Genomic DNA, 14,382 nt, shown 5'->3' with positions numbered 1-14,382 from the left:
AAGATACTTTCAGGCGCAAACTTTGTTCTCACACTTGGATAAAGGATTAAACTAAATTTATTATAGTCTAACCAAGTAAAAAAAAAAAACTTTCAACATCTTTCTCTAAATCCAGAGTAATTTAATAAAAAGGTGGCACACCTTTTGGCAACTCCTATAGGAAGAGATGACCTTGCTAATGCTTCTGCCTGGTATCTCCACTTGGGCCTGGCTCCAACCGAAGAGACATGAACTCCCATTCGACCTCAATAAAGGTCGAAACTAGTCTGGGTAGTGGCCCTTCCCTTAATGCATAACATTATACATATTCGCAAGATGTGATTCACATTATGGGAGATACTGAGATAGGAGTGCTGTTATCTTGCTCCACCTTTGCAACGAGTTGCCCAGTGTTGTACCACCTTACCCCAGTTCTGAAGATACTTTCAGGCGCAAACTTTGTTTGCTCACACTTGAATAAAGGATTAAACTAAATTTATTATAATTTTCCTCCAAATTAATCTGTTATCTGTTAAGATTCCAATATTATCAGATCTTATATATTTCTGTCTTTTAAGGCACATTTTACTCTATCAATTCATCTACATCTTGGTTTTCCTCTGGGTCTTTTCCCTGCTAACCTGACAAAAAAAAAACAACTGTTTTACTAATCTTTCCTCTCACATTCTGTTTAAGTGACTTTATCACCCGAGATTGGCTCTACTAACACATTCCTGAATGTTAACAATGGCAAGTTCTTTCCTAACATGATAATTTTTAATGCGATACTGCCATTGATGCCATCTGTTCACTCTACTAATCTTTCTCGGGACACTCATATCAGTGGTCTCCAGTCTTTGATCAAGTGTTTTATTTCTAACCCAGATCTCAGATACATAAGTTAAAATTGCTTTGAACGCCATCTTGCATATAGCTAATCTAGTGTTTTGACTAGTTTCTTTCTTATTCCATATAAATTTATTCAGCTGACTTGCTATCATACCAGCTTTACTAATTCTGTTGTCTATTTCCATATTTAATTTACCATTTTCACTAAAATTTGTGCCTAAATAGCTGAAATGTTTTTTTTTCCCTATAGGTTCACCACTCAGGCAGTTAATGTTTTCAATGTTTCTGCCTATTTTCATTTTCTTTGTCTTTTTATTGCTGATTTTCATACCAAATTTCTTACAAGAGTTATTCAATTTAGTCAGGGAATCTTGCAGACTTGTACTGGAATTATTTAGAATTATAACATGAATACCACTTTCCTTCATAATGTGATCTGTACAGATAATGAATAACAGTGGAGATAATGTGCACCTAGTTGCACACCTGATTTTACTTCAAACCATCTTTCTGTACCTCCTCTAAGTCTAAATGCTGACTTATAGCTTAAATAGAGACTATGTATTGATTAATATAATGTTCAGTTATGAAAATTATGGAAACAATTACCACGTTAGAGTAAAAGTTTATTTTAATATAAACCAAAATAAACACTCAATGTTTCAACCTTCACGATAAGGTCATCGTCTAGAGTATACACATATATATACAAAGAAACAATCTGCACTACAATCTACATGCCATGCTAAAGTTACTGACCAACCATTACAACTATTTGCCCGACCTCTGGTGAAAAAAAAAAAACCTTACTACAACAAGGCTAGAGTCCTATTATTATTATTATCTATTAGGTTATAAAATTAAATTAAGCTGGAGAGCAACATGTTTACAAAAAGGAAAAAAATAATAAATAAATTTAAAAAAATTATTTATATAAGTACACATATAAATTACAACCAACTGGTATGGATAGTAGCCAATAAAAGCTGAAAAATTGCTTAGTGTCCTCAAGTCAGGGTTTTCTGGAAACTAAGTGGGCTGAATGTGTGCCATCCAAATTCTTGGGATTTTTATGTCACCATTATTGTTAATATTGGGACATTAATACAGGTATCCCTCAATTAACGCGGTTAATTAATCCCTAGATGTTACTGCATATAACAAAATCGCATTAATCAAATCTAATAATCAATAGTAAAAATTACAATTCGTCCATGATCGATTACTGTATTCATAATTCGTTTTTTATGGTACTCTTTTAGGAAAGATAAAAAATGAATACAAATTAAATGTTTAATAAATGCTTGTACCAACATTATTTACTGCAATTTTTTTTTTTTTTTATCAAAAGAAGTTATCAAGAGTCGTTTGAACAGTTTTAATTTTTTTATTATTGCCATAAATTCTATGATAACAAGCAAAATGACTCTCCAGACCTCAGCAAATAAGCAATAAAACAAAGAAAAAACACTGCAAATATAATACATGATGGTACAAATTAAGTGGATATTGAATCCAACATTATTTTATAGCTGAATATAGAAACTACAATAATTTCGTACCGAATATATAAAAACTAAAAGTTTTGGCGGATGCAAGCATAAGCAACCTTATGGGCAATTCGTAGTAAGCTCCAGATCACTTTCCTTAGTATTTTCCATAATGTAAAGCACATCTCCTACAGGACATGTATGATAAATAAGCCTTTGGTTCTCTATTTCAGTAATACATGATGGTTTATTTATTTTCAGTTACAATCTAAAAATTATTGAACAAAGAATAAAAATATAAAAAAAAAAAAACATACTATACTCATATCGGAGGTCACGGTATCTCTCAGATACAATTTATTGTCAAATATCACAAACCTTTACATAACATGTGTTAAACCAAACTGACAGCAAAAAACAGTGCGGAATATCACTCATAACATATGAATGCACAGATACTCATGATCTCCAAGCTATACACTGAATTGTGTAAGAATATTTATATTAAACATTTTTCATGTATCTGTCAAATCAGCTGTGAGCTCTGCAGGGTTAAAGGTGCGTTAATCAAAACTCTTGCCGCGTATATCAAGGGATTGTCGCAATTAATTTTGCCGTGTTAAGCAAGTGATACCTGTATAATGTCCCATTATACTGTTAATATAATGTCCCATTTACACTATATAACTATAGCGTTTTGAAGACCTTTCCTTTTGGCACCTTGTCATATGTCTTTTCCAGATTCAACAAAACTTAAATACAAATCCTTGTTTATATTCTCAAGATTTCTCAACTATCTGTCTTATAAAAATGTCCAAGTGAAAATCTGATTCTGCCAACCTCTATTTAGCCTGAATCTGGCTTGTTCTTCACCGAGCTTCCTTTCCACAATTTTTCCATAACAGTTCCTCAAGTATACTTGCATAAATTTTATCAGGAACATTTAGTAATGAAATACCTCTGTAAGTCTCGTATTCAGTTTTATTTCCCTTTTAGAGATGAGCACTATAACAGCTCTGCTCCAATCATCAGGAATTCGACCCTCTGACCAGGCCTTCTGAACTATGCAGTGCAGCCACTGTAAGACTTTTATAACTCCATACTTGAGCATTTCTGGGTGAATACCATCTACTCTAGCTGCCTTCCACATTTCAGGCTTTTGAAGGCTTTTTCTACTTCAAGTATGGATATGTATTCCTGACTGCATTCCTATTGAGAGTTTTCTGCCACTGTGCTGACACTGCTTGTTTCATTTAGTAGTCTTTTAAAATAATAACTACGGACATGTAGAATATCTTTATCTTCAGTTGTCATGTCACCTTATACACAATTTCTATTCTTATACACAATCTCACCATTTGTCTCTCTAGCATGTTTTCTTCAGGATTTGCCATCGAATTTCCAAGGTTTGGTTCTTGTTTTCAAACTCTTTCATTTTTCTTCGATGATGTTTGTGTATTTCAGTCTACAATTCACATCTGAAAGCTGCTCAACCATGATTCGTTTTTTTTTAAACTTTCTTACATACTCTTTTTTTCAATATGAAATTCAATTTCACTTTCTCCAAACTAAATTGCTATTACTTGCTATTTAAAATCCTCTGTATACTTGTGTCCTGAACCAGTGAGAAAATATCACTATCAACTATAACACTGTCAATGAGATTTTTCTTATTTCTTGCATCTTCTCTCCATTCCATGTTTCCATTACTCAGAATTCTCTACTACAGAAACCACTAAAATGATGGTTTGTGAATAATCAACATCTGAAAATAAAATTCACATTACAAGTAGAAAAAAATCGAAAATTCCCATTCCCTATCATATCCTTGTCAGGAAAACCACTGCTGGAGGATTATCATTAGAAGTCTATAGGAAAGAAACCTACACATGAAGGTACCTACAAGCAAGCTTGTTCATTCCCCCCCCCCCCTCATCAAAAATTAGGTCAATCAAAACCTTGAAAAATAGAGCTTTAAACATACTAAAAATGATGAAATCAATTAAAAACAAGAACTTCAAATACTATTTAATCAGTTCCTCCAAAATGGCTACTAAAAAAATAAAAATTAAGTATCTTTAATTTCTAACATATCTAATCTTCTAATGAGCCATCCTGTGATAACAAAGAAATGAATCACAAAAGCACTGTATGCATATAGTTCGCCCACCATTTGTAGATCTCTCCTTGGCATTTTGCCAAGAATAGTCGATTTCATGCTGAAGGGGAGAAAGAAATGAAGGATGTACAAATTGGTTGCCAACATGCGAAATCATGTGCTTTCTTGTCTGTCACTGTACTAGTACTAGCTTCATTTTTGTTGTCACTTTTTTGCATTTTTTTTTATTATTAATTTGTATGATGGATCCAGTACAGTCAACAAGTTCTGTTGTTAAACGTTTCAGTAGCTCTTGCAAAAGAACATTGAATAATGTGCTGACATTCTGCGAAAAAGAATCGTCTCCTTGTTCCCTTTTCTCAAGTCATAAAACGTGCAAGTGCAATTGTGAGCATATCGGGGTCGACTGTTAAAAGAATTTGTAGGGAATCAAAAGGTGAAGGTAAGCCAAAATTTAAATTTCCTAAAAAAAAAAAAAGCACCAGAGTAAAGAAAACCATCAAAACCATAGCTTTGAATGATTTTGATGTAGACGTTATAAGAAGAACTATTCACGAATTTTACGTGGTCGAGAAAAGAGTGCCAACTGTTCCGAAATTGATTTCTGTGCATCAAGAAAAAATTAATTTTCCTTGGAAAAGAGAAACTTTAAGGAAAATACTTCATGAAATCGGATTTTGTTTTAAAAAGTCCCAGAATAAAAGGAAACTTTTCATGGAGCAAAGTGACATTGTTTTATCTAGAACGCAGTATTTGAGAGCAATAAGACGTTTCAGGGAGGAGAAAAGGCCGATTGTGTATCTAGATGAAACTTGGATTGATAGTAATTTAACTTATGGAAAATGTTGGCAGTCTAAATGCTGTTAGCCATATAGACACTGAACATGTCAAGGAAATACATCTAGGAAATAAAAATGTATACAAGTTAAAACCTGGTTATTAATTATCCAAGCAAAAATTAGAATAGTTAGGTTGGGCTGAATAGACTAAGTTAAAATATATTTGGTTAGGCTTTATACTGATCAGATTAGACATGTATTTAAATACCAACTTAAGCTTACATTCTGATTTAAAGGAACGAAAACAGCACAAGGACTCAATTTAACAAAAGGTACACTAGTTCCAATATTTCATTTGTCAGAGAATCATGATCTATGATACAATATAAGAACTGTAATAACACAAACCATAAAAATAAGTGAAAAATGTTAAACTAGAAGTCCTGTCCTAAGAGAAGTATTCTCTACGGGCACTACTCTACGGTTGGGTAGGAGACCTAAGAACTACTGATTTGGAAATTACGGGAAGTTTCATAAAATCATATTTATTGAGATTTGGGTTGATTTTTTGAATCTGCTGCTGATTCAAAAAAAAAAAATTTCATGTTTGCATTTATTGTGGTGAAAAGCAGCATTTTTTTTCCTCCCTGTTTGATTCTGTGGAACGTGTCCAAGGCACAGCCAAACTATGGTGGCAAATATACTGTATTTTATGTTCAAAAGATGGATTTTGGCAGATCCTCCAGTTTTCAGGCATATACAACGTTACTTGTTCTTGCAACTTGTATTGTGGACAAAGGGAGTTGGTCTTCATGAGCACGAATGAGGGTTAGCTAGCTTCAATATGGGGTTTAAACACATTGTAGAGATTACATTTCTTTAAAGTTCTAGCTATTTTCTCTGAAATATCCTTGGATATCATTATCATCATTTATTCATACATGAACAGGAAATTATAAACCAAAATCAAAAAAAAAAAAAAAATCAGCTAACGCCTTTTTATTCCCGTATATGGGAGTAGGCGAGGCCACTTAGCCCTATCTAACTTTTGGAGACTGAGGGGGCAGTTCAATCTCCACTGGTACCAATCAGAGATAGATGGCCCAAGGCTATCACTAATTAAGCGGTACGCAGTGAAGAGAAACGGCACAAATGTGCTGTCATCTCATGGTCCCTAACACAATATATTTAATGTCTGAAATAATGTGGGTTCTACGGTCGATTTTCTTGAGTTTACGGGACGAAAAACCCACTTGCCCGTGCCAGAGATCGACTAACTCGGGAACCGGTCGAAAAAAGGCTTAGAAAAATTTCCTCTAGTCGCCGACTAGACTCGAAACCAAGTCTTCCTTCGTGTGGCCAAGCGCTGTGGTGTGCAAATGCCACATCCACTGAGCTACACAGGTTCTCAAAATATCAACATATTCATATAGCAAAAACTACGAGTTAAAGTCTATTAGATAAATGTGAACCAAGTTGCTTTGTTTTGTGCCAAATAGTTCGTAAGCCTCATCTTCAAAAAAGAAGTTTGCTTATGTATTATCAAAACTGTTTCTTTGGTCCTCCTATGTGTCCATTAGTTGGCCTGTAGAGAGCAAGGAGATTGAATATAGGCGAAAGTGGATGTCTAAGTTGGTGACCCAACCATCTCAGATTGTTTTTAATTGTTTGCGTTAGGGATCTTTGCCAGCATTCTTCAAGAATGGCAATAGTTAGGAATGTGATCTTTCCTTGTGTGTTCTAGTATTATTTGAAGATATTTTGTCCCAAAGCAATTGACAATGTTACCTGCTCACTGAATAGTGATGTTCCATGTCTGGGCACCATATGTAAATATGGCTTGACTGGTGAATTTGTACAGACTATGTCAGGTATAGTATCAATGTAGGGAATAAATGATTTTCAGTAACCCTTAAGGTACTGAAAATCATTTACTTCTTCAAGAATGTGATCTAGCCTAATATTTCCTTTTATTCTGTTCTTTAGGACTTTAGCTTTACTACTACTGCCAATTCAATCAGTACTGCATTATTACCTAAATTATCTAGTTTTGGGCAGTGTGAATGTTAGAATCAATCAATACAACATCATCTGCAAAACAGACTGCTTATGTGGGTTTGTCCTGCTGAATCTGAAAGTTATTACATACTAATTTCCTGTAAGTCGGAATCAAGGGTAATAATGAAAAGATATGGTGCCAGAGTTCTGAGGATAAAGAGAATAGTAATAGCATTACTATAATCTGTATGTTGAGAAAGATGTGATCTCTCTCTCAACATGCAGATTAACAAACATTTTTAAGAAACACTGAAATCAGCAAGCTTTTTTTTCACTATAGCCATTGGATAGGAAAAATAATGGAAAGTTCTGCTGTGAGAGAAGTCTGGTTAGAACACTAGTTGGTAGGTCTGTTAACAAGAAGTTTTATGATACCATGTTGTTGATAGCGAGGAGATGATGATGAAAGTTTGTGAATCTACTTGTGGGATAGATTTTTTGTAAATTCAAAAAGAGAGACAGTAGTTAGAAAGATGCATGATTAAATGTCTGCAAAGACAGATAATTGTTGTTGTTGTTGTTGTTTTTTTTCCTTTCCTTCTATAGTGAACTGGATTCTGGAACACTGGCTTTTGAGATAGAGGAGGAATGAGTGATGTGACTGAGCCATGTAGCTAAATAGAAAACTCATCAATGTATCTTAGAAGGTTTGAGAATGGCAGTATCAAGAGCATGTGTTTCAAAATGCTCCAATACAGAAGTTGGCTAAGAGAGGAACCATTGCTATATCCTTGGTTTACATATGGACAAACCTGAAAAAATCAGTAATGCTGGAAGGATAAAAAACATTTTTAAGTAATGCTAAGGGGTCAGAAAGGAGAATGAGGATATGGGTGAATAATGAAGTGACTTTAAAGAAATATAATCTCTGCACTATGAAGATCATTTTGATCATTTTAACATTTTGATTCAAACTCAAAAATGAAGCTAGCTTGCCTTTATCTATCCTTCTAAAGACCAACCCTCCCCCATTTTAGTTCAATGGTATACACAAGGTTCTGCGTTCTTGAAACTTATCATATTATGGGCCAACTGGAAGATCTGTCAACATCCATCTTGAAGAACAAATATATCTGCTGCCACAATTATGGTCAGTTGGGGTCTAGCTGACTATAACTGAGATACCGCATATAGAATCAAATGGGAAAGGGGGGAGGGAGGGAAACACTATGCTTCCAGACAGTAAACACAAACATGAAAGTTTCTGAAATGAAAAACAGCCAAACCTCGATAAATATGGTTGTTTAAAACTTACCTAAAATTTGGGAAACAGTAATCCTTAGATAGCCAACCCACCAGCCGAGGTTGCCACAGAGGACACCATTTTTAGGATATGAAGTTTCTAGTCTAACATCGTCTGCTTATTTGTGTGGTTTGTGCATATTCCTTGTACTGGCTTACTTCCACTAAACCATAATGAGATCAGATTAGTATTTTTTCATAACAATTAACTTTTTTAAAAAACTATTTCACTTGAAATTTTAGTTTCCTTTATTAAATTACAGTTAAAGAGCATCACTATTATATATGAATTATTAGTGTCAAATGATCAGTTATTTTAAACACCCAGCTACTATTAAGAGTAACAGTGCACGTTATACAGTGCATGTTAGAAGTCATGCTCTGCTTTTCACTGCCAAAGGTGTCATAATTTTTTGCTATTTTTGTTATCTCTGTATTTAAAATAAGATCTCAAATAGGATCTCAAAATAAGATCTAAAACAGGTGTCACGGATATCATAAAATACATTAAGCGGGTTAAGTGGAGATGGGCTGGCCATATTGCCAGATGCAATGCAATGATGGGAGATGGAATATAAAAACAACAGAGTGGAGACCAATGGATGGAGCAATACTTTTCACTGCCAAAGGTGCCATAATTTTTTTGCTATTTTTGTTATCTCTGTATTTAAAATAAGATCTCAAACAGGTGTCATGGATGTTGTAAAATACATTAAACGGATTAAGTAGAGATGGACTGGCCATATTGCCAGATGCATCGACAGGAGATGGATTAGAAAAACAACAGATTGGAGACCAATGGATGGAGCAAGACAAAGAGGAAGACCAAGAAGGTGGAGGGATGAACTGGAACAAGTTGCAGGAGTGAGATGGATGGGAGAGGCAGAAAACTGAGTGGTCTGGAAAACCATGGGGTGAGACCTTCATCCAGCAGTGGACAGAACTAAAAAGTTGAAGAAGAAGAAAGAAGTATTTAAAAGTTAGTTATTTCATGTAGCAATTTAGTAAGGCAAAATTTTTGCTCTTTCAGTCCCAATAACTATAATAAAATTTTAACATAAAATTCAGTTAACATGTCCATATACTGTCTCTTTTCTGCCTGCTTAGTACAGTCTATAATTCATACTTCCATGACATATGCTCAGAGTTAAAATTACATGGTCTCAATATTATCTTGATCTCCAATCTTCACCATTTCTTAATTTTAACCAAAAATTCAGGCAGCAAAGTAAGCGTGATAGTCCAGATATACATGCAACATCAAAGATCTACTAAAAAAATTGACAACAACTTTCTTATCTATACTCAATAGTATCTTCTATTCTTTTCAACACAGTAAACTGTGATGTTTGAATGTTTCATAGCAAAGACTTCAACCACTGTCAGATCCTGATTTTAAGGTAGGAGAGAGATTTAACAAATAGTAGAAGATATTATACATTTTATGAGATTGACACGGAAGAAATATTTTAACACTTGCACAGAGGGGCAGAACAAGTAGTAGTCCTTGGAAAATTAGTATGGTTAATTAACAAGAGTGTAAGGACTGATTTTTCACTTGGAGAGTGGTGAAGCAGAATGGACTGCCAGTCTATTGTGAGTCAAAGTTTTCAAGGAGAGGTACAACAGATATGGATGAGTGTGTAGGTCTCTCACAATGAGTATTCGGACCCCAGGGAGGTTCCCATACAATAACAATAGCAAATCCTTATTAGGCTTTTAAATAGTTTTCTGGATCTGCTTTTGTCTCATATTTCTCCTAAAATTCTTAACCTCATCTGACTGGAGTTTCTGTGATGAAATCCCATCAACAGAACAAAAAAGCCAATAATTTTTTCATAAGTCCAAAATGCATAATTTTAAACTTGAAAATACTCACCTGACAGCAAGCAAGTCAAAATGTGAAATGAATTCAATTAATGTTTTAAGAATTATCAGTGACTGAATTTCAAAAAAAAAAATAAAATAACATAAAAAAATAAATAAATTAAATGTACAGTGCAGTATAAGCTGAGTAGGAATTAAATCATAAAACACACACACACACACACACACACACACACACACACACACACACACACACACACACACACACACACACACACACACACACACACACAAAAATAATAATCCCTCAGTTATCCACCTACAAGTGTGGGAATTAATTACTGGTTGGATAAGTGAAGCCACAATTACATGGTGCTATACCAGAATTCAGATGACATTCTGACCCATTCAATGGTTGGTTAATTAAAGGTTTGCTCATCTGAAAGTGGGATAATCAAGGGATCACTGTAATACCTATAATCTCACAAAAATAAATCTTATAAGCTCCAAATGAAAAACTGATCTCTGACTTGTGTCACTTTTCCTGCAGAGGTGAGATTTATCTATATGAGAGATTTATTTAGTTACCGTGGTGCACCCTGGGTAATGCTGAATGAGTGACTACTGGCAGCCAGACTTATCTTAACGATCTCCTGGCTATAGACACATGGAATTACAAGCTATGCAATCACCAAACAGTCCTTTTCAGGACCACAAGAAAAGAAAACTAGTTGCTAATTTCTGGATTTGCCAACTCAACATGGAAGGAATCAGCTTTGCTAAAAGTCAATATCTCTCAAAAATCCTTTGAGAAAATGATATAGACATCGCTGTCATTCAATACACATCTAATGAACAACAATTGAAATCTAGAGGAAAAATTGCAGGGTACGATATACTAGGTTCTACACATCACAAGCTCATGGTTGTGCAACTTATGTACGCAATAATATAGAGAATGCCCACTTAATAGCAGCAAATATTAATCAAAATATACGCACTATCATAGCCAAAATTGAAGATCTCACAGTGATTAACATCTATAAGCCTCTCCTGGTAGAATGGCCACCTGAAGTAATTCCCATATTTCCACATTATTATTATTATTATTATTATTCAGGCCTCCAAGGAGTCAAAAGACTCATCGAGGGAGGTCCTTCCTAAGACATAAAGTCTGTCAAGACTAACCGAGGGGAGGTCCCCCCCCCCCGAGAAACACAAAGTCTATCATACCACTCTTTAAACTCACTGACCGTTCTCGCTCCCACCACTCCATCAGGCAATGCATTCCACGGCTCAACCACCCTCCACACAAAGAAACCACTCCATACCCTCTTGCTCACAGTTTCCTTTCGTAACTTCCAGGGATGGCCTCTTGTCATCACTCCTTCCCGCTGTTCAACCAAGCGAAAGAACTCCCCAGTGTCAACCCTGTAACCACCTCTCAACAGTTTAAAAGTCTCAATCATATCACCTCTCCTTCTTCTATCCACCAAAGTCTGCAGTCCACATTCTCTCAGCCGATCCTCATAACTATCCTTGTACAGTCCTGAAACCATCTTTGTATCCTTTCCACAGTTAATTTATCCCCTTCAAATCCTGGGGACCAAATCTGAGAACAATAGTCCAAGTGTGGTCTGATCAGAGACTTATACAACGGAATGATAACCCTCTTATCTCTGCAGGTCAGTGTCCTTCTCATAATAGCAGCAATCCTCTGTGTTACCTTCACCACCTTTGCAATATGTCCCCTAAACTTCAGGTTTCTATCAATCATCAACCCCAGATCTCTTGTCTCCCCTACTTCCTCCAGTATAACTCCTCCCATAGAGTATGCAGCATCCCATTGAAGTTTCCCAAACCTCAAGACCTTACATTTTGCTGCATTAAACTGACACCCCCATTCATTTGCCCATCTATCTAGCTTATTTAAATCCTCTTGCAGGGCTACCACATCTGCACTATTACTAATAATCCTTCCCAGCTTCGCATCATCCGCAAACAACTGAATATCCCCCTGCAATCCACTGGCTATGTCATTGATATAAAGGTTAAACAATATAGGTCCTAGTACTGAGCCCTGTGGGACCCCACTTGTAACCCTCTGCCTCCTGGAAACTGCTCCACCATACACAACTCTCTGATACCTATCAGACAGCTAATCCTGAATCCAGTTGACCAATCTGACATCCAGACCCATGTGCTGCAACTTAAATATCAGCTTATCATGTGGCACCCTGTCAAATGCCTTCACCAAGTCTAAGAAAATTGCAGTATATGCCTTTCCCTCATCTAATGTTCTTGAAACTTTATTATAAAAGGCTAGCATATTGCTAAAACAAGAGCGTCCTTTCACAAATCCATGTTGATTCTCACAGATAATATTACCCTCATCTGCCCAATGCTGTATACGGTCCCTCACTACTTTCTCCAAGATCTTAACAACTACTGATGACACACAGACTGGCCTATAATTAGACATTTTCAGTCTGTTACCACCCTTATGCAATGGCACTATCTTACCTTCCTTCCATTCCCTGGGCACCTTTGCCAAAGCCAGACTTTCATTGAAAAGCCACGTTAAAGGCACTGTCAATTCCCTAGCACATTCTCTCAAAACTCGTGGTGAAATACCATCCAGTCCCACAGCTTTACTGACATCCAGAGTACTCAGTATCTGAAACACACTCTCCTCCTGTACCTCCAGACCTCGAACCAGTCCTATCCCTCTAGCATTAAAACTGACTCCTCTAGGATGAAATACTCCAATAAAGTGTTCATTGAACAATTCCACTATGTGCTCTGCATCAGTCACTCTATTCCCATTTTTATCCCACAATATCATTCTTCCACAGTCATTTCTCCTCCTACTGGCCACATAGCTAAAAAATTCCCTAGGATTTTCTTTGGATCTTAGGGCCAAACTCCTCTCATATTCCAGTTTCGCTTTCCTTACCACACTAGACACTCTTCTGGCCTGTGTCTTATATTCCTCATGCATCTCTTCACCTGTCTCCTTATATCTCTTCCATAGCCTCTTTTTCGCAAGCAATTCCTGTTTAATATTGTTCATCCACTTTACTCCAAATTTCGTCCTCTTCTTCACTCGTGGTATACAACTTACCATTGCTGATAACAAATATTCTTTCACAATTTCCCACGCACTAGTGATATCCCGGCCTTCCAATTCCTGCCTCCATGAAACTTCCCGAAGTTGATGTCTAAGACTATTATAATCACCTGCCTGATAATTCCACATAAGCTCCCGTTTCTTTGATACTCTTGCATGTCTATTCATTTTCCAAGTCAACACCATATGGTCACTCTCTCCAACTGGTGGGAGAGACATCAACTCAGTTATTATCAACTCTTCTGATGCTATAACCAAATCCAAAACTTTTGAACCTCTTGTTCCCTCTGTTACATGTTGCCTAAGACATTTGTCCCTCAAGAATTCTAGAAATTCCATTCCCCTATTGCTATATGTATCTTCCTCTCTCCAATCCACATCCTACTATTTACATAAGAGATTTTAACAGCCATCACACCATGTGGAATTACAATAATAATGATGAAAATGGTGAAGCATTAACAAACTGGGCTGAGCAAAACAATCTTAGCTTAATATTTGATGCAAAGGACAAAGGAACATTTAAGACTGCAGCATGGAAGAGGGAATAACAACCCAGACCTCTGCTTTGTTACCCAAAATTTGAAAAATCAACCGATAAACACAAGACAAGTCCTTGAAGATTTTCCACACAGCCAACATCGCCCAGTATTGGTAGAAGTAGGAATACAAATACCAATAATACGGTCTATTCCACGACCAAGATGGAATTTTAGAAAAGCGAACTGGCAGGATTTTTCACAAGAACTGGATAAAATAGTAAGATGGATACCTCCTGTGAGTGAAAACTACAACAGATTTATTGGAGCAGTCATATCAACAGCAAAAAAGTATATTCCAAGGGGTTTCCAAAAGGAATACACACACACCTAGCTGGAATAAAGACTGCGAAGAGCAATACCAAGTCTA

The 14,382-nt window shown here is 35.9% G+C and overlaps 1 protein-coding gene across 6 annotated transcripts in view; it reads right to left on the bottom strand.

Annotated features, from left to right (window-relative positions):
- The window catches only part of LOC150104542 (ankyrin repeat and SOCS box protein 8-like), a 54,661-nt gene that overhangs the window by 29,514 nt on the left and 10,765 nt on the right, over positions 1 to 14,382 (bottom strand). For 2 of the 6 annotated variants that reach the window (XM_090395751.1, XM_090395749.1), the window contains exon 2: positions 8,530 to 8,680. The exons of 2 other annotated variants lie outside the window; for them this stretch is intronic. The gene's annotated coding sequence lies outside the window, so the exon portion shown is untranslated. Of the gene's footprint in view, positions 1 to 5,498; positions 7,209 to 8,529; positions 8,681 to 14,382 lie in introns of those variants that run through there. 2 more of the 6 variants (XM_090395753.1, XM_090395755.1) reach the window with 1 other exon arrangement.

This window comes from Typopeltis vanoorti, chromosome 7, assembly GCF_054136105.1.
Source record: "Typopeltis vanoorti isolate ZY-2024b chromosome 7, IOZ_Tvanoo_1.0, whole genome shotgun sequence".
In the NCBI taxonomy this organism is placed as follows: domain Eukaryota; kingdom Metazoa; phylum Arthropoda; class Arachnida; order Uropygi; family Thelyphonidae; genus Typopeltis; species Typopeltis vanoorti.
The sequence above is the reverse complement of the archived record's forward strand: the minus strand, read 5'-3'. Positions and strand labels throughout refer to the sequence as shown.